The 16455-nt window shown below is 38.9% G+C and overlaps 1 protein-coding gene across 2 annotated transcripts in view; it reads right to left on the bottom strand.

Annotated features, from left to right (window-relative positions):
* The window catches only part of IPO11 (importin 11), a 189271-nt gene extending 180661 nt beyond the window's left edge, over window positions 1-8610 (bottom strand). For both annotated transcript variants that reach the window (XM_047087054.1, XM_047087064.1), the window contains exon 1: window positions 8425-8610. The gene's annotated coding sequence lies outside the window, so the exon portion shown is untranslated. The remainder of the gene's footprint in view (window positions 1-8424) is intronic.
* Window positions 8611-16455: the final 7845 nt, after the last annotated feature.

Here is a 16455-nt window from a genome sequence, read left to right as displayed (position 1 = left end):
ATTAAAGGAATAGCACAGCCCAAATTTAATAGACTATAACTGATTGGATTTAAGTTGAGTCAAAACCTTTCACTAAGTGCTAAGGGATCATCAGTCCTCTCCAAGTATACATATCTTTGGGGCGCCTGGGTGGCTCAGTCAAGCGAGCTTCCAACTCTTGGTTTCAGCTCAGGTCATAATCCCAGGGTAGTGGGATCGCGCCTGTTTTGGGTCCTGCATTGGGCTCCACAGTGACCACGGAGCCTGCTTAAGATTCTCTCTCTCTTCCTCTACCCCTCTCCCCTGTTGCACGGCTCATGCTCTCTCTATATATAAATATTTTTTTTAATTAAAAAAAAATGTAAAAACCGAAAAGCCAAATATACACATCTTTGATTGATAGTCTCCCATTACTGGTCCAGGACAACACTGTCTATAATGCTGTCTCAAAAGAATCTCATTCTTGTGAGAGTCTAGCCTAAAGAGTCACTGCATTTATAAAAATTCATTCATTAAAACATGTATGGAATTCATACCAGTAATGTCTCCACCGTTCGGAACTATGACACATTTTATCATTAAAATAATGTTTTCAAACATTAAAATAATTTTTTATCATCTTGGAGCTACGCATATCAGTTCTCTAAATAGTAAATATAGCTGATCCTCAAACAATGCATTTAAGTTTTGACTCCCCCAAAATTTAATAGTTTGCTGATGAGAAGCCTCAACAATAAACTGTTGAATAAAACATATTTTGTATGTCATATTGTATATATTATATGCTATATCCTTACAGTGAAATAAGCTAAAGAAAAATATTAAGATAAGGACAAGAAAATACATTTATAGTACTATAATGTATCAAAAAATACACACACACCTGAAAACAGACCCACAGATTTCAAGGCATTTGATCAAGGGTCAACTGTACATCTGATTTAAGCATTTTATTTTACTGACCAAGATATTGTGTCTCAAAGAGGTTAAGAAGATAAACTGTGACTTCTCTTAAGTCCCAGGTTCATTAGTGACATTTCTAGAACTAGAAAGAAGTCTACTACCCCAACCTAATACTCCACGGACTACCACATTTTCCTTTTGATCCGTGTTGTCCATTGATACCTCAAGTGAAATTAACAGATTTTTTTTTTACAAAGTTCTAAACTTGAGAACCGGAATACATCAAAACTATCACTCATTTTCCTGGTAAATTATACTACATCAAAAGTTGAAAACCAAAATTAATGGAGTTAACAAAAATATCATTGGCAATATTAACAAAATAAAAATTATAAGATATTTTAAATGAATAAACAACGATAGATTACATAGAACATACAGGAAACCTTTGTGAATCAACAAGAAATACAAAAGAAAACTGGACAAAGCATATAGACAATTCACAGAAAAAGCCAAATGGGTTATAAATACCAGAAAAGATGCTACCTCACTAGTTATCAGGAATTTTTATTTTTTTTATTAAAAAAAAAATTTTGTTTTAATGTTTATTTATTTTTGACAGAGACAGGGACAGAATGCGAGTGGGTTAGGGGCAGAGAGAGAGGGAGACACAGAAGCAGAAGCAGGCTCCAGGCTCTGAGCTGTCAGCACAGAGCCCGACGCGGGGCTCGAACTCACGAGCTGTGAGATCATGACCTGAGCTGAAGTCGGATGCTCAACCGACTGAGCCACCCAGGCGCCCCAGGAATTTTTAAAAAAACAGATATATTACTTTACAATAATCAGACTGGTGGGGGCACCTGGCTGGCTCAGTCGGAAGAACATGCGACGGTGACTGCCAAAATTAGTCAGACTGGCAAAAATTAAAAAGTCCCCAAAATATTCAACATTAGCCTGTGGAAGAGAGACCCTTATGCTTGCTAAGAGTATATATACATTGGTACAACCACTCTGGAGAGCAATCCTGCCATCTCTAAAAAACCTAAATGTGTATGTGTATGCGTGTGTGTGTGTGTGTGTGTGTGTATCCTACAACCAAACAGGTTTTATCCATTGGCCCAGCAATCGCACACTTGGTGCTATAACCAAAGAAACTCCTACACAGGCTTATAATAGCAGACAAGGATAAGGGCATTTATCCTGGGAGTTGTCTATAGTAAGAAAGAGACAACATGGGTCCATCTTCAGTGGAATAGACACATCAAATCTATCTTATAGATTTTGCTCCCTCTGACTAGAAAACTCTTGCCTCTAAGTACCTGCATGTTTTGCTCTTTAACTTCAATTCAGTCTTTGCTCAAGTTGTTGACTCATCAAGTTGGTTGTTGCTGACCACCCAATCTAAAGTATCTTACCCTCTTACGTTCAACCCAGAATCTCTCTTTTCTGGATATCTTTCTTAATTTCTCTGCATGACACTTTTTACTATTTGACATTCTAATATCTATGTGTTTATTGTACAGACTCCCTCAATTAAAACTTAAGGTCCAGACACCAGGAACTTCCTTTGTTCAAAGGTGTATCACCAGAATCTAAAAATGCACCTGGCACATATGAAAGTGATTTATAAATATTTGTTAAATAAATGAATTCAATTACTAAATCCCAATCTCTGCGTACAGTTGTGTAAAGTCTCAAATCTGAACCCATCTCTGACTTTTCAAGCCCATTCAAACTAACCTCCAGAGTATGTAACATTCCCACATTTGTTTCAACTCTCTGGTAATTCTTGTTTTTTTTCAATGTATATTTATTTTTGAAAGAGAGAGAGACTGAGCACAAGCAGAGAAGGGGCAGAGAAAAAGAGAGACACAGACTCTGAAGCAGGCTCCAGGCTGCTGTCAGCACAGAGCCCCACACAGCGTTCGAACTCACGAACCTTGAGATCATGACCTGAGCTGACGTCGGACGTCGGACGCTCCGCCAACTAAGCCACCCACCCTGGCTCCCGTAAACTCTCTGGTAGTTCAACTTGCATTCACGGTACTCAACAAGGAAGCAGCTTCTAATGGCCAGGCATTACTCTGAGAGATAAAGAATGAATAAAAGAGTCGGGCACCTGGGTGGCTCAGTCAGTTAAGCGTCCAGCTTTGGCTCAGGTCATGATCTCACCACTCATGAATTCAAGTCCCCCATCAGGCTCTCTGCCGTCAGCACGGAGCTCCTTTCAGATCCTCTGTCCCCCTCTTTCTTTGCCTCTCCCCGCGTGTGCATGCACTCTCCTTCTCTCTCAAAAATAAAATTAAACATAATACACACATACATACAAACATAAATAGTCTTTGAGCTCCAGTTCAAAAATGATGACTGCAGCTGGGTCCCAGGTTTCAGGGTTGCTAGAACGATCCAGGGCACAGCTACAGCAATCCATGTCAAGTAGCACCCACAGCAGGGAGAGCTCCACTCACTACTTTACAGCACTCTCATACGTAAAAGTGAGCATGCTGAGCATCTTCCTGAAGTTGATCACAGAGAGCTCGAGAGATCCGAGTTCATCGCCTACCCACAACTCCGCATCAAGTCAAAGTCCTTTTCCAGGGGGAGTTCTTTTCCAAGTCCTACTCCAGGGGAGTATGATTACTCTATCCTTTAACCCTCATGTGAATCCACTCCCGACTGGCTATGAGGATGAATAAAGAGAACCTGGACCACTACCCAGCAGGGACCACAGCAGCGGTTTGGACCATGACTCTGCACATGGACCAGAAGTATACGGGACATTAAGTGCACCTTCCTTACTTGCCTCAAATGATGACCAGTATACTGATCTTCCATCCCTTTGGTTATGGCAGGATATAACTTAAATAAATAACTTAGATTAGTCCACAAACAAACAAAAGAGTCTTTGCTTTCCAGTCTTAAGAGAAAAAAAGACAACAAAGCTGTTTTGGAAACACCTAAGAGAAAGACCTAACTCAGCCTAAACAGGTTGGGGAAAGCTTGGTGAGGCAGGAAAGGGGGACAAGATAGCATTTGTGCTGGGTCATGAAAGCTGAGTAGGAGTTATCCAAATGAGTAGGTTGTATGTGTTGTCAAAAAGGTGATAGGTATATTCTAGGCAGAATACACACAACATACTGATGTCTCAACTTTAAAAAACATTCAAACACTTGAAGAATTGCAAATAGTTCAGCATGACAGAATCATGTGAGGCAGGAAACAGAAGATGAAAGCAAAAAGCAAGCAAGGTCCAAATCATTAAGGTCCTTATTTCCTAAATTTGGTAGTATGGATTTTAATCTGAAAGCCTGCATGGCAGAAGAACACTACAATCTGTCTACAAAACAAGAAAGGGTTTAGAGGGATTATATCCATTCTCAGATTCAAAGAAATTATTTACAATGCTTACACCAAAGTCCACATACTAACGATAATCCGAACCAAGGTAGTAGCTGGCAAGGAAAAATAGATGAAAGACGTAGAAGATTTGGTAAACGGTTGGGGGCAGGGTGGTACATAAGGGTAATTAGAGGGTAGAGTTAAGACTTGGGGCATCTCCAACTGACTGGCAGGCATGGATCATAGGAGGCAGAGAAGCAACTTCGGAAAGAGTGATATATCTAATTTTTGACCTGAACTTTATATATCTTAAGACAACCACATAATGTGTCACAGTTGCAGGGTAATCTGTGCTAAAGAGACAGAGATCTGCTAGTTATCAAAATAAAGTCAATAGTTGAAGTCATCAGAGATAAGACCATTTAAGAGCAGGTAGAGACAGAAGAGAGAAGACTGTGCGTCACTGTGATAGGAAAATTTGAATTGGTCAAAGACAGAAAACTGCACCAAGGAAAGACTGGCCAACATACATGGAAATAAGGAGACCACAGTGTCACAGAAGCATAAGAGAATTTCAAAGAGAAATGTCAACATGTCAAATGATGACACGGATTCCATTAGATTTCACCACAAAGAGATCAATGGTGGCCAAATTGAGGGACTTGGACTGCTAGGCTTCAATATATTGGGGAGGGAGGGGGAGCGAATAATAAGGAGGTGGAGAAAATTAATATAGGTAACTTTTCCAGAAACTTAAAGGAAATAATTACAGATGAAACTGAAGAGGAATCTAGAGTGAGAGTGTATTTAAAGGAATTTTTTTTTTAAATCCTAATAAGTTAGTGCCCATTCAAAGTAAAACAGGACGAACCAAATGTTATGGACTGAATGCATTCCCCCAAAATTCACATGTTGGAGCCCTCACTCTCAGGACCCTCAGAATTGGAGATAAGATTTTTGAAGAAGTGATTAAGTTAAAATGAGGTCATTAGAGTGGAGCCCTAATCTAATGCAAGTGGTGTGCTAATAAGAAAGAGATACCAGAGATTCTAGCGCACAAAGCAGGTGGTTACCTCTAAGTCAAGGAGAGAGCCTCAGAGGAAATCACTCCTGCTGGAACCCTGATCTTGGCCTTTCAGCTTCGAGAACTATGAGAAAATAATTTTCCATTGTTTAAGCCACCCAGCCTGTGGTATTGTTACAGCAGCCCTGGAAAAACAACATAAGACACCAAGGAAACACTGTCCCCGAGGAGAAAAAACTCAGAGCGCAGGAGAGATGACCAGATAGAAGTAGACATGTTTGCAAGTGCAAGAGGACAAAAAACGGTAACCAATGCCACCAATGTATTTCATTTCCTCTGTCATGTAAATATTTTTTAGTGTTTATTCACTTTTTGAGAGACAGAGACAGAGTGTGAGCAGGGCAGGGGCAGAGAGAGAGGGAGTCGAGCAGGCTCCAGACTCCAAGCTGTCAGCACAGAGCCCGACGTGGGGCTTCAACTCACAGACCGCGAGATCATGACCTGAGCCAAAATCAGATGTGTAACCGAATGCGCCACCCAGGCGCCCCCCTCTGTCATGCAGAAGTGACATTATCCAGGAAAGAATAAGGAGGGAATGTGGTGGGTTCATAACCACCATAGGAAACAGCAGTTTCTAGAGAAACACAGAATTATTGGACTGCTTGCCCATCACTCAGTAAATGTTTGTTGTGGAATGGATTCCTAGCTCTCATTCACGAAAGCTTTAGTTCCATTTTAAAATGGCAATAAATAGCAAAAGAAAAGCGTTCGAATAAGTCTGAACCCGGGTTATGAACATCAGGCAAGTTACTTACCACTGCCATGTCTGTTTCTTCAACCAGATGAATCAGACTCGATAAGCAGCAAAGGATTACCTCAGATCAAAATAAATGCTCTAATTTTACATAGCTTTACCCATGACCTCAGTCTTCCAACTCTTCCCAACCAAAGTAGGGTGTCTCAAGTTTTAACACAAATTCCTATCATCTGGAAAGCTTGTTAAGATCCAGGTTCTGATTCATTAGGTTTAGGGTTAAGCTTAAGCTTGGGCATTCTGAGCAAACACTGACGTGATGCCATACATCATACTCAGAGTAGGAACGGTGCAGAACACTGACCCAACTCAAGCTCTACAAAGCTTATAATTGTGGGCTTATCTGTAATCAGCCTGATATTTACAAAACAAAAACAAAGATGTTCCAGACTCACACCTGCACTAAGTATGTCTTGCCATTCCCTAAAACACTCTGAAATTAACTTGATGATAGTCATCATTTGGTACAGATAGGATTAGCACAGAAATGAATAATACTGGAATCAGTAACACCGTATTAGGAGAAGCAAGATTAAAATACCAATGCACAGAAAATGGGGAAGGGGATTAAGAGGTACAAATTCCCAGTTATAAAAGTAAGTCACAGAGATGAAAAGTACATTGCAGGAAATATAATCAATAATACTGTAACAACACTGTATAGTGACAGTAACGACACTTATCATGGGGAGCACAGCATAAGGTATAGAATTGTTGAATCAGCATGAACTGATCAGAACACCACATGAACTAATGTAACACTGTATGTCAACGATACTTCAACAAGAATAATATAAATACACACCATGCACACATATATGCACATACACACAACACAATGGTTAAAATCCATCTAACCATGTTATCTTTCTCAAAACATGAATATTTTTATTTCTAGAAAAACATTTAGCTCTAGACAAGTCTGTATATTCTAACTGCCACATGCCTACAAGGGTTCTTTTGCATTCTGGATTCTGAATGCTATCATTCAATGTCATAAAATTTAAAGATTTTTATACTAATTACCAAATAATCTTCATGCATTTGTTTAGAACCTCCAATCCTATTACCACAACTAAATTCATCTGTAATGAGGATTTTCTTTTGCTTTGGGAAGCGTAACTAGGACAGAGACAGCCCAGCTGACCTAGAGCTATAATATATGGCCACAAACCATAGCTCTAATTAAACTGTTTCTACTATTCCCTGTACTAGGTTATAGGAGGGAAAAAATTCCACAATCGTATCACAACCAACAAGGATTTTCATTCTAATTTCATAGCAATCTTCAGTGATGCAAGATAGAAGAAAAGGTGTCATGCAATGGAAGCCTTACAGTCGCTCTACCCTTAACCTGAAGCCTCTATACTGAAAAAAGAAGTTTAAAATAACGTTAAAACGGAGGCATGAACTCTCTAACCAACACACACGAAAGAAAGAAAGAAAGAAAGAAAGAAAGAAAGAAAGAAAGAAAGAAAGAAAGAAAGAAAGAAAGAAAGAAAGAAAGAAAGAAAGAAAGAATGAATTAGGGCTGTAAACTGCTCTTTCTTACCCTATACTGAAGAATAACCAATTCTCAAAAGCACTATAGCACTACAAACGAGCTCGCGTACACTGGGGTGGGGAGAAGGTATGTCTATTGCAATCTTGGCACCTGCAGGCAATTTACCACTCCTACCTAATTTACTCAAATCACTTTCAACTAATAATACTTCCCTCATTCACCACTATGTAACAACAGAATAAAAAAGAATGACAAATGCAATGGGCCTCAAAATAGTTTTGCTGAATCACAAATACCCTCAATATAAAGCTGCAGAAGTCGCTGAGCTTGAGCATTGGCGGCCATACCTTAGCAAGCGGCTCCTCGGAAAATGTGTTAACTTCCTGCACCTGTTCATTAAAGGCAAGGAAGGGTCTAATGTTTAATTAGAGCGTTCACAGCATTGCTATTAGCAGCAATGTACTGTGTGCAATAACAATATACAGTGGCTTTCTACTAAAACTGACCACGTTCTCTCAAAATGGGCATCACCTATGCCCCAAGGGCAAATACACCACCCTGGCCCGCAACCGCAGCCACAATGGGCACCCTATGCTCTCCTCATCTTGGCACCCAGCCCGTCTTCCTACACCCCCATTCCTCCTCGACCAAGCCTCCCCCTCCCAGGGCTGACTCGGCCAGGCCCCAGCTCCAAGTAGTTCCTAGGGTTACGCAGAGAGCCAAGCCTGCAGGCCGCTCTCGCCGCGTTTCTGCTCTCTCTCCTCGCCAACTAGCCCAACGTTCTTCCCTCGCCTCTCCCGTCTCCGCTGCCCAGCCCACTCCTCCCTTCCACTCGCGCGCTCTGTAGCTCTCAGGCCTCACCGTTTGGTTCGGTCCGGAATACCCCGGCTCTCCCGCTTCCAGTCCCCAACACGAAGCGAAGTCGGTTGGTCCCGCGCCTCACGCTTCCAGTCCACACGCCGCCGCCTACTGATGCCGAAAGCGGCTTCTAGGAACGCGCCATGTTCAGCGTCGCGGCTCCAAACGACGCGGACGCGGGAATACTGCGTCACAGACACCCGGAACGCGTGGAATTGGCAAAGTGAGAAGGCGATAGGAGAACTGCACAAGAGGAGGGAGGTGCTTCCCCTTCGAAACTGAAGGCGCCGGGGGGCTAAAGCAGCTATCTGCGCTTGCGCATTACAGAGCGTGGAGCCTGGAGTCAGCCGGATTTGTAACCATGGAAACGTTAACCCCGTGTAGCCCAATTCCCAGGACAAATCGTTGTCTCCTGGTTTGATTGAAGCCTGCTTGAATCGGAACTATTTTCCCTTCCCCGTTCCGGATATCGGTTCTAAACTGCATTGTTTTCCGAGTCCGTCTCAGCTTAAATGAGTTATTAAAATAATCTTACTCCCATTGGTCAACCCTCCCGTGAATATTTTTTTTCAAGTCCTAAATTTGCTGGGCGCTCTACTCCAGAACGATAGCAGGAGTGGGAGTATAGTTCTGCCTGCCTCTGCTACTAGCTAGTGACCTAAGTTTTCTTTACTTTTTTTTAAAGTTTTCATTTTTATTTATTTTTTGAGAGAAAGAGAGAGAGAGAGAGAGTGGGGGAGGAGCAGAGAGAGGAAGACAGAATCCCAAGTAGGCTCCGCACTGTTCAGCACAGAGCCGGATCCCAGACTCCCAGCTCAGGGACCGTGAGCCAAAATCAAGAGTCTAAGGCTCAACAGACTTGAGCCACCTAGGCGCCCCCTCTAAGGTTTCCTTAGAAAGAGAAGTTGTAAAGACATGGTTGAGGGTTCATAAACATTAATAATAAAAAATAATAATAACATTTACTGAACATTTAGAATATGCCAGGTACAATTCTAAAATCTCAACATGATCATGTATTTTAATCCTCAAAACAATCTGTGAGGTGCTATTATGCTACTGTTATAGGTGAAGAAACTGAAGCACAGAGAAGTCAGGTAATCTGCCTAAAGTCACACAGCTAGTAAGGGACACTGTTAGGATTTGAATCAATCATAAGACCTACATTACAAGGATGTTCACATTAGGGCTGTTTTTAAAGTAAAAATACAGTATTATCTAAATAACCACCAAGAAAGGAATGCCTAATCATGATACATGATATAATAAATTACAAATTGGCCAATATAAATTATGTTGCCATGTTTTTGTTGCATGCTAACACATTCACAATGCATTGGGAAAAGAGTGGTTTACAAAAAATTAGGTTAAGTACAGCCCCATTTTTATATGGGGCCAAAAATGAAATAAATAAATATATGCCAAAATGTTAACAAGGTTTGTCACTAGTTGAATGGTAATGTGGACATGTTTCATTTATTTATTTGTTTTGCTTGATTGTATCTGCTGATTTTACTTAAGGTAATACTTGTCAAGTTTTAAATGTGCATAGAATCACATGGATCTTGTTAAAATACAGATCCTGATTCAGTTGGTTTGAGGTGAGTCTTCATTTCTAATGAGTTTTCAGTTAATGCCAATGCTACTGGTCCAAAGATCACACAATGAGTAACAAGTTTATTAGGAATATGCAATAAATATGTGTGTGTATGTGTATAAATATACATATGAAACCTAATTTGAATTAAAATGAAGAAATTGCTTTAGAAGAATAGATCTTTTCTGGGGAGCCTGGACAGCTCGGTCAGATAACCATTTGACTTCAGGTCATCATCTTGAAGTTTGTGAGTTCGAGTCCTGCATTGGGCTGTCTGCTGTCACCATAGAGCCCCCTCCCCCCCACCCCACCAGCCCTTCCCCTAATCACGCCTTCTCTCAAAAATAAACATTTTTAAAAATTTTTAAAAATTATACATGTATATATATATATGAAATGGGATAATGGATCCTTTGGAAATTTAATAAAAGGTATAACTTAGAAAAATGCACACATACAAATTTTGCCTACAACTCCCGGACTCCCAATAAAATGCACTTGGGAAGTCCTAGCTTCAACTGTTATGAATGTAAAACCTACTCACATACTATGTACAAGAGAAATATGTACACCTAGATAAATAACCTCATATTACTGCATTTCATTGCTATCTCCTTATATTCTCAGATTCTTTAGAGGAAAGGGCAAACAAATAATTGAATCATCATTGGGTCTGTTCAGAATATATTTGAAACATAAATATAAATTCAGTGTTTTCCCCCCTAAATACCTGAGAACTGAAGAGAAAGAAGAAAGTTGAGGAAGCAAATGCTAAATTAAAGAAACACTGGCTTACTCACCTCTCAATCTCAAGTAATTTCCAAGATGCAAATAAGTGTAACAACAATGCAACTCATTTTACATCAATAATTATAACTAACTACTACCAAATATTTCCTATGAGCCAGTTCTAAGTGTCTTTTAAGTGTTTGACATTGAACTGTAGACATTTCACATAATTTATTTTATTGATTTTCATCCTATCCTATATGGAGTGTATTCTTTTCCTTATTTTACAGATTAGATGATGAGAATTTGTCATTTGTCTAGGTTCAAATTCTGGAGGAACCCAGAATCAAATTTAGATGTATGCGTTATAGTAGGTAGGATAAAAGGATATCCACATCCTAATAACCCAAAACTTGTGCATATATTAGTTTTCATGGCAAAAGGTACTTTGCAGATATGGCTAAATTAAGAATCTTGAGATGGAAAGATTATTTTGCATTATCCTGTGGGCCTAATGTAGTCATAATGGTGCTTTATAAGAGGGAGGGAGGAGTGTCAGGGAGAGATGTGACCATGGAAGCAGAGTTGGGAGTGATATGAAGCCATGAGTAAAGGAATACAGGCAGTCTAGAGAAGCTGGAAAAGTCAAAGAAACAGATTCTCCCTTGCAGCCTGTGGAAGAAACTCAGTCCTGCAGAGGATTTCAGACTTCTGACCTTCAGAATTCTAACATAATGAATTTGTGTTGTTTTAAACTAGTTTGTGGCAATTTTTTACAGCAGCAATAGAAAACTACCACATGAGGGCGCCTGGGTGTCTCAGTCAGTTAAGTAGTTAAGCCCCTGACTTTTGGCTCAGGTCGTGATCTCACAGCTAGGCTCCTGAGCTGGAGCCCCACATTGGGCCCTGCACTGACTGCTCAGAGCTGGAACCTGCTTTAGATTCTGTGTCTCCCTCACTCTCTGCCCCTCCCCCGCTCACACTTTGTCTCTGTCTCTCAAAAATAAAAAAACATTAAAAATTTTTAAAAATGGGGCAGCTGGGTGGCTCAGTTGGTTAAGTGTCCACCTTCGGCTCAGGTCACGATCTCACAGTTCGTGGGTGTGAGCCCCATGTCAGGCTCTGTGCTGACAGCTTGAAGCCTGGAGCCTGCTTCGGATTCTGGGTCTCCCTCTCTCTCTGCCCCTCACCTGCTCATACTCTGTCTCTGTCTCTCAAATAAACCTTAAAAAAAAATTCAAAAATAAATAAACGTTAAAAATTAAAAAAAAAAAAAAAAAATGAGGCGCCTGAGTGGCTCAGTCGGTTAATCGGCCTACCTCAGCCCAGGACATGATCTCACGGTTTGTGAGTTCCAGTCCCATATCAGGCTCTGTGTTGACAGCTCGGAGCCTGGAGCCTGCTTCAGATTCTGTCTCCCTCTCTCTCTGCCTCTTCCCTGCTCATGGTCTCTCTCTCTCTCTCTCTCAAAAATAAATAAACATTAAAAAATAAATAAATAAAAATTTAAAAGAAAAAAGAAAACTAACACATGTTCCAAGTCATAGGCTTTCCAGTGTGCTACATTTGAGCTAATAATGCAACTTGTGTAAAATTAGGTCTTGGGCAACTCTGTTATTATAAGATAGCTCTCATTACATGCTTATCAAAAAACTCATCAATGCTAACCAGGTTAGGAAAATAAGTCTTGGGGAAACTAATTGATCTGCCCTTGGTAATAATATTAATATTTGTAGCAGATTCAGTTTTATGAGTTTTTAAAAACTTGAAACAATATAAATGTCTTTTTCTTAATTTTTTTAAGTTTATTTATTTTGAGAAAGACAGAGATAGTAAGAGGGGGAGGGGCAGAGAGGGAGACACAGAATATATATAAATATGTGTATATATATATTATTTGACGATCAAAAAATGAAATCTTGCCATTTGCAACAATGTGGATGGAACTAGAATGTATTATGCTAAGTGAAATAAGTCACAAATATCATATGATTTCACTCACATGTGAAATTTAAGAAAGAAAACAGATGAACATCCAGGGGAAGGGAAGGAAAAATAAAATAAGATAAAGACAGAGATGGAGGCAAACCATAAGAGATTCTTAACTATAGAGAACAAACTGAGGTTGCTGGAGGGGTGTTGGGGGGGATGGGATAAATGGGTGATGGGCGTTAAAGTCACCTGTTGGGATGAGCTTTGGGTGTTACAGGTAAGTCATGAATCACTAAATTCTACTCCTGAAACCATTATTACACTATATATTAACTAACTTGGATCTAAATAAAATTAAAAAAAGAAAAATAATAAATAAATTTCTAGTTTGGAAAAGGAAATGTAAGAACATCTTCTACCTATAGTTCTTTTTACAGTGAAATGGGCATTTTTTTCCTACTGGTAAGAACAAAAATTGATTCAATTGTTTTAGAAAATAATTTGTTGGGGCCCTTAAGTGACTCAGTTGAGCGTCTAACTCTTTTTTTTAATGTTTATTTATTTATTTTTTAATTTATTTATTGAGAGAGAGCGAGCACACATGTCAGGGTGGGGAGAGGAGAGGGAGAGAGAATTGCAAGCAGACTCCATGCTGTCAGCTCAGAGCCTGATGCGAGGCTTGAACTCACAAACCATGAGATCATGGCCTGAACCGAAATCAAGACGCGGGTGCTCAACTAACTGAGCCACCCAGGCACCCCAAGACTGTCTGACTCTTGATTTTGGCTCAGGTTTGTGAGGATCCCAGGGTTGTGGGATCGAACCCCGCATTGGGCTCCATGCAGAGCATGGAGCCTGGTTAAGATTCTCTCTCTTCCTCTGTCCCTCTCTCCTGCTCACACCCACTCTATCTCAAATAAATAATAATAAGAAGAAAGTAATTTGTTAATATATATCCAGAGATTTAAATGTCCATACAGTTTGACAAAATAATTCCATTCGTGGAAATCTGTAATAGGGAAATTATCAAAAGACAGAAAATATTTTTCACATATGCACTAAAGTGTGCATGACTCTTCTTTTACAACAATGGTATGAGAATGATTTAGTAAACTCTTACACATTCACAAGAGGAAATCTTCCTCAGCAGCTTTGGATACTGGTGATCAATACTGTACAACCTGGGAAAGTGCTTTTCATGTTACTGTATTTTATCAAAAAATAACAGTAAACTGTATGACTTCAATTATGTTACGTGTTGCTAAAACAACAGAAGAAAGCAGGGAATGTCAAAATGTTCAGAGATTGTCCTAGCATGGAGAGATTATAGGTAAATTTTTCATCTTCTTCCTAGTTTCTGTATTTTCCAAGATTTTTCCAATTTAAATTTTTGGTTTTGTTATCTTGTTTACAATGTATTTTGTTATGTTGTTTACAATGTATTTTGTTTATCATGAATCTTAGATCAAATTGTTATTAAAAAGTAAAATTGATTTAGATTGTTGAAGTAAAACTATAAAAGTACAAAATTATAAAAATGTAAAAGTATATTAGATTGTTATTAAAAAGTAAAATTGCATTCGGGCGCCTGGGTGGCTCAGTTAAGTGTCTGACTTTGGCTCAGGTCATGATCTCATGGTTCGTGAGTTCAAGCCCTATGTCAGGCTCTGTGCTGACAGCTCAGAGCCTGGAGCCGGCTTTGGATTGTCTACCTATCTCTATGCATCTCTCCTGTTTGCGCTCTCTCAAAAATGAATAAACGTTTAAAAAAAATTTTTTTAAAAAGGAAAATTGGATTTAGAATGACTCAGTATGCTTTACTTCCCTGCTTTCCCACAAGTGATGAGAGCAATTGACTCGAATGTTCACATTCAGCTGAAACTACAGACCGACGGAGCTCACAGATGCAGGCAGGTGTCCTGTTGTGGGATGGGCACAGGCTTCCACTTCCTCCTCTGCTGCTTACTACCTGAAGGACCCCAAGCAAGTACCTTTAATCTTAGTGAGACTCAGTTTCTTCCTATGTAAAATAGGGTAATCATGCTTGCCCTAACAAACTTCACAGGGTTTCACTGAAAATTAAATTGTGTGAAAAGCACTTCAAAATCCATAAAACAGAATATAAAAATATATAACTGTAGATCTTAAAATAAAATATATAACAGGCTCTATTATAATTCACAAGTAGAATTCTTAGTATGATAATAATTTATTTTTGTTATATTTGTAAAAATTCAAAAAATTTCATTTTGTAACACGATACATACTATTTTAAGGGGATGATATGAAAAAATTTATCTGACAGACACTTTGGGGAGAAACAATTATTAGATATTAGATATTCAGTGACAGTGTTTAGACTCCTGCTGATAATAAACAGAGACCATAATTGTGTTTCTTAATTACTTTCCTTAATTTAAGATAGCATTTATAATGATCTGAAAAAAAGTTAAGAGTATGTTTATAGAAGAATCTTGCCCATAATATTCAAGGTATATTAACTTCTTTCAGCCAAATTTCATTATACTTTTCTGTTAAGATTTAAACAGCCTAGTAGAAATTAAGACACTAGGTACTTTTTTGAAATTGTCCAGCTTTGTAAGGTAGTATTTTATTTACCATTGAGATTTGAATATTGGCACAATAATAATAACGTTCATTGTTCTAATCAAATTGAACAATTGATATTATTAGATTTCAATTTGTTTTCTGTCCAAGCGAATTATACTTTTTCATAAGAACACAGTAGATGTTAATGAATGTGTTAAAAGTTGTGAAATTCAAACATTCTTAATGTTTTTACTTTTCTCTTTTTTTATTTTTTTTAATGTATTTTATTTTTGAGAAAGACAGATTGCAAGTGGGGGAGGAGCACAGAAAGAAAGAGATAGAATCTCCAGGCTCCAAACTGTCTGCACAGAGCCCAAAGTGGGTCTGAAACTCAAGAACTGCAAGATCATGACCTGAATCAAAGTAGGCTGCTTAACTGACTGAGCCACCCAGGCGCTCTTATGACTTTTGAATACATTAAAAGTCTACAAGGAAATATATTTTACACAGGGAAATGCTTACATTTTATTGTTATTCCTTATTGTATTCCCTGGCACATTTAAAATGTTATCATTTCATGCATACTGGTAAATTTAAGTAAGCCTCTTCTACCAAAGCAACTGTGATTATAATTCTTTTTCAACATTTTTAAATTTATTTTTGAGAGACAGAGACACAGCACAAGCAGGGGAGGGGCAGAGAGGGAGACACAGAATCTGTGCGGAGCTGTCAGCACAGAGCCAGATGTGGGGCTCGAACTCACAAACCACGAGATCATGACCTGAGATGAGGTTGGACGCTCAACTAATTGAGCCACCCAGGTGCCTCGATTATAATTCTTTTTCCAGTTATGACACATTATATCAAAAACAAAATAAAATAAAAAGGGCAATGAATCCATTGTGCAATTCCAAATTGAAAAATAAATATTTTTAATTAACAATGGAGATAAACATGAACCAGAAAAGCATAAGATTATATAATTCAAAGCCATTCGTGGCTGCAAAGATAACTCAAATACATTCCAGCATAAATTTCCAATTCTCATTTCTTTAATGCAGCTCATAACCCAGTGTCACACAACTTCCTAGGATTCATGGATCCGTGGTGCATCCCATTTTGTCTCACTTCTGAATGCCATCTTGAAACTAACAGAAAAAAAAAAGATGATGTCATATGGCCATTTTATTTATGTAATTATGTAATAAGGGGACCCCTGTGCTTAT

The sequence above is a fragment of the Lynx rufus genome, unplaced genomic scaffold (assembly GCF_022079265.1).
Source record: "Lynx rufus isolate CCGP_SWC_20201006 ecotype Redwood Valley unplaced genomic scaffold, mLynRuf1.p SCAF_1, whole genome shotgun sequence".
Lineage (NCBI taxonomy): Eukaryota > Metazoa > Chordata > Mammalia > Carnivora > Felidae > Lynx > Lynx rufus.
This window is presented reverse-complemented; position numbering and strand designations above follow the sequence as displayed.